Source organism: Megachile rotundata, chromosome 6 (assembly GCF_050947335.1).
Source record: "Megachile rotundata isolate GNS110a chromosome 6, iyMegRotu1, whole genome shotgun sequence".
Taxonomy (NCBI): domain Eukaryota; kingdom Metazoa; phylum Arthropoda; class Insecta; order Hymenoptera; family Megachilidae; genus Megachile; species Megachile rotundata.
Genome location: NC_134988.1, coordinates 11,913,643 through 11,917,890, shown reverse-complemented (window position 1 = coordinate 11,917,890; position 4,248 = coordinate 11,913,643).

The following is a 4,248-nucleotide window of genomic DNA, read 5'->3' as shown; positions in this document are numbered from 1 at the left end:
AATTGTACAACTACCCAAAAATATTCAGGTCCCCTAATTTATCTTGAAAATCGAATGTAAATAGCAATCTCCCCTACTATTACTAATCTAAAAGAGCCTATGCAGCAACCGAGCGTACACTGCTGGCGATAATTAATATGCAAAGCTGAGATCCTTATCCCGAGATCCTTAAACACACAGCACAAATAGCAGAATGATCGCAGCAAAATTAAAGAACCTGTCCATGACGATCTCATTAATTTCATCCAAGCAAAATACAATTCATCCAAATGAATTTCGTTTTCGCAAGCTCTTGATCGAATTGCACCTGGCCTCGTTTTTCGATCTTTATTTCTATCTGCGTATAAAATCGAGGCATACCAAAATTTCGTCCAAGAATCTGTGTCTACACGTTGCTTTTCATTCTCGAATCAAATTCTACGATAATGAGCGCAATTACGAGTTAATCTGGGAGGACTCGGTATGAAGAGATCGCGAGGGACGACTTTCGCTCGTGTCCGACCGGTTCCCTTTGATTTTATCCGCGATCGCTTTTGAAAAATAACCGTCTCGAGGCGACATGAATCTTGGCTGATTTGGGGTGTTACGTTGAAACGAAAGTTTCTTATTTCTTGTGAACGAGCGCCGCATGGTCGAGAAATCGTCGCGGATAGAGAGACGATTCTTCATTTTCAAAGGGGCATTTTTTAAAACTCTGTAGCCAATGATGCTTTTGGAGAGAATCGAGGACACGCATGTTTCAATTTCGATAACTTTGACTGGTCATTAATGTTTGTTTGCGGAGAGAAATTGACAAATTTTACTTTCACGTTCGATTTCGTTTGTTTGAGAGTTTCATTGATTTTGTCTGTTAAAAATTGTCCAATCTTATTTTTGATGAATAGCAAGGTATACTTAATGTTTTAATACTTCCAATAAACTCTGGAGAGCTTTTTTTTCATGCTATATGAATGTATCGTGTTTGCAATTTATAATGTGAAGAATAATAAAAAGAAGTTAATAGAGTACATGTAGTATCTTCATGTTTGAGATAATTTATGTATACAGTTTAATAAATCATTTCAATTCAAGTCAGTTCAATTCGTCAATTTAAAAATGTAGATACTCTAAATTCAAGGACCATCTTCTAGCTCAAACTCATCATTTTGTCAAATAAAAAAGAGACGTTAAAATATCGAGGAACAAGGATAAATCAGAGGCATCAAAAAACAAGGTGAAAAGCATCAAAGAACAAGGATAAATCAAAGGCATCAAAAGACTAGGTTAAATCAAACGCATCAAAAGACAAGGTTAAATCAAGAACATCAAAAAACAAAGTTAAATTAAAACCACAGAAAAAAAATTGAGTCAGCGTCATCGAAACACAAGGTTAGATCAAAAGTATCAGACAACAAAGTTAAATCCGATGTATAAAAAAACAAAGGTAAATGAAAATATCGAAAAAACAAGATTAAATCAAAAGCAACAGAGAATAATGTTAAATCAAAAGTAGCAAAAAAGAAGATTGAATGAAAACGATCGAAGAGCAAGGTTAAATGAAAACTGTCAGAAAACAAGGTTAGATCAAAACTATTGGAAAGAAGATTGAATGAAAACTATGGAAAAGTAAGGTTAAATGAAAACTGTCAGAAAAGAAGGTTAGGTCAAAAATATCGAAAAATAAGATTAAATGAAAATGATCAAAAAATAAGGTTGAATTAAAACCACTAGAAAATAAGGTTACGTCAAAACCATCAAAAAATAAGATTAAATGAAAATGATCAAAAAGCAAGATTAAATCAAAACCACTAGAAAAGTAGGTTAAATCAAAACCATAAAAAAATAAGATTGGATGAAAATGATCAAAACGCAAGGTAAAATGGAAACCATCAGAAAACAAGGTTACGTCAAAACCATCAAAAAATAAGATGGAATAAAAATGATCAAAATGCAAGGTTAAACGGAAACCATCAGATAAGAAGGTTAAATGGAAACCATCAAACAGTGAGATTGAATGGAAATGATCAAAAAGCAAGGTTAAATGGAAACGATCAGAAAACAAGGTTAAATCAAAACCATCAAAAAGTAAGGTTAAACGAAAACCACCAGAAAACAAGGTTAACTTAGTCATAAAATTAGTCATAAAAAGTGATATCTAGTCATAAAACGACAATCTTCAGCAACTTGCCAAGAAAACTTTCAGATCCCGAAAAGATTCGACAGTTTCCTCAGCCCGAGGGAGGAGCTAAAAATTCAATCCCCAATTTCATTTTTCACTTACCTTCAAATTAAGGTGATTTATCACGATGTTCCGTGAAAGCGTGCCACCGAAAATTCGAGGTTTACCGTTGGCGAAAGGGCCGAAGCCCTCGTCTGAAAGAAAAAGGAGATCACAAGAAAAAAAAAAGTGAAATCTAGTAGGTGGTGAGCGTAAAACGTGGTGCGCGAAAGAAATTCAGAGCCGCGTCACCGGATGAATATCGCGACGACCATTTATCACCGGTCGCATCATCCATCTTTCGCAGCTGGAAATCTCTATTTGCATCCGCGGCTTATCTGGCGTCAGGCGGTGCCAGGTCGTCGTCGACGACGACGATTGCGACGAGACAGCCGCGAATCTCGACTCGGTCGTGCTCGCGCATAACGAATCGCTTCGAAATTAAGGGTCTCCCATGTGTCGAGCCGTCATGGTGCTTACGGTGAACACGCGACTTTCGTTTCTCGTTGAACTTTGATTTAAGCTTCTCGTTATGAGCTTGCGTCACGACATGTGAACCATCGCGATACCGTTCCTTCGCAGAAGTAATGCGTAAACGATTTCGTTTGCGATAATAGGTGAAAAATGAATTTTAATTCTTTTGGAGTATTTTGAAAAATATCTCAACTGTCTAGACTAGTCTATCTACAGAGCAAGTCTGATTTTTGTAGAAAATATGGTACTCAAGAGGGAAGAGTATCAATCCATGATTTCTTAGTTTGAGGACGTAGGTGTTTCTGGACATTCAAACTTGAGAACCAAGAGACTTAGCGGTCTAGGAATTTGTGGACCTAGGAAGTTGATCTGAAGAGTTTTAATCTAGCAATTTGATTATCTGAAAAATTGGGGTCCTAGGAATTTAATGATCTGAAGAATTGAGGACCTAGGTGTTTGTGGACCTAGGAGTTTGGTGATGTGAAGAATTGTGAACCTCAGAATTTAGAGACATAGGTTGAGAACCTTGAGATTTGGAAGTCTATGGATTTAACAATGTATGAACTTGAAAATCTATTTGGGAATCGACAAATTCGTAAACCTAAATATTTGAAGATCTAAGAACTTGTGGACATAGCAATTAGGAACAAGAGTAATGAACGTGTAGGTGATGATACAGATAATTTGTAGGCTTGAAAATTCCCAAATTATTGTAATCAATACCTGTCCACATATTTTACTAAATAATAATACTATCACGACGTGCATATGAAATAAAAAAAATAAACGATTTCACATTCCTCCTACATGAGTCCGCAACACCCGAGACCCATCTCAAACTTCCTCCAAAGCAGTCAAAAATTAAACCGCAAAAATTGCAACTTGTAACACCCACACTTTCCAAACCCATACATCAACTACCTTACAAGTTTCATAACAGTTATAGTCTTCCCGAACACCGATTTCATCCGTTGTAAAATCGGTAAGATAATCCATAAATAAATCCTGCTACGAAGCGTAATAATGAAATATTTTTTGCAACATCTATACAACTTTATGAGAAGAATGAAAAATACGGTTGTTGCAAACAGTATGATCCATAAAAGCAATCGTGTATGTCGTTGTTACCGAACATAGCGGTGCTTCCTTAGTAGCATCATTTATCTTACTTTCTTATCGAGCGCGATTCGTCGGCGAAGCTTTTTATTTATGCGACGAAGTTTTTGCGTAATCGTTTACCATCGGTAGCGCGCTTTCGATCGCAGATTAATCGGATGCACAGCGTCGAGGATTAATTTTGGAATTAAGGGCGCAGCGGGGAGCTCGGCACGGGTCGGGATATAAATTATCGCCGAAATTGCGCCAGATGGTAATGAGCACGAAGCAGAAACGCAGACGCACGATTTCGTCTCTTGTGCTCGTCAAGAGGCGCCAAATCAGTGGCTGTGAAATCATATTTCACCGGTCCACGGTGCGGAGAGATTCGCTGAAACGGAATAAACGGGGCAATAATTGCCGCTGTTCCAAATGCGAAAATGTAACGGGAACATTGGGAATACTGGATATTTCTGCGTTTG